Source organism: Morone saxatilis, unplaced genomic scaffold, assembly GCF_004916995.1.
Source record: "Morone saxatilis isolate NCDOM2014 unplaced genomic scaffold, NCSU_SB_2.0 Contig18, whole genome shotgun sequence".
In the NCBI taxonomy this organism is placed as follows: domain Eukaryota; kingdom Metazoa; phylum Chordata; class Actinopteri; family Moronidae; genus Morone; species Morone saxatilis.
The window spans coordinates 24852231-24852804 of NW_023339740.1; the positions used below are offsets into that span (position 1 = coordinate 24852231).

General features: G+C 27.9%; 1 protein-coding gene across 1 annotated transcript in view; it reads right to left on the reverse strand.

Moving 5' to 3' along the window:
- The window catches only part of kctd6a (potassium channel tetramerization domain containing 6a), a gene marked incomplete in the record, with an annotated part of 6977 nt that extends 6409 nt beyond the window's left edge, over positions 1 to 568 (reverse strand). Inside the window, 1 exon segment of the mRNA XM_035662238.1 lies at positions 345 to 568.
- Between the last annotated feature and the right edge of the window lie 6 nt (positions 569 to 574).

Below are 574 nucleotides of genomic sequence, written 5' to 3' on the forward strand. Positions count from 1 at the left end.
CCAACAATCCAATCACATCCTTGGCTTAATTTTGTAATATGGAGGAAATTACATTGGAGGATGTAAACAGTCATATTCAGCAACTGGAAATATTTCCATTACTTTGTTTTTAAGAAAAAAATGGAATTTATTCGTCGTAAATCTGAATTTTGGGGAGAAAAGACACAATTGCAATTTTTTTCGGGGAGTAGCATAAAAGTAATATAACTAGTAGTGTAATTTATTACTGTTGCCAGGGAGTAATAAGTAAAATAATATTACTTTTGAAAAGAGTAATGAGTATAAAATGAAATAAATGAGTATTATCAGGATTATATACATATAAATTAATTGTATGTACTTACAGAAATAATCTATGCAACTCTATTGCAAGGTGATTTTTTTTGTATTTTGAGTTCAAACCCCCAAATATTTAATGATATATATATATATATATATATATATATCCTAAAACAGAGAAAAGCAGAGAAGCAAAGAAGTTGGAAAAAGGTTATTGATGTGAAAAGCAATAATACTGTTATCCCTCATACTTAATATACTTATTATTCTGTCGTGTCGTTTTTCGGTCGACTAC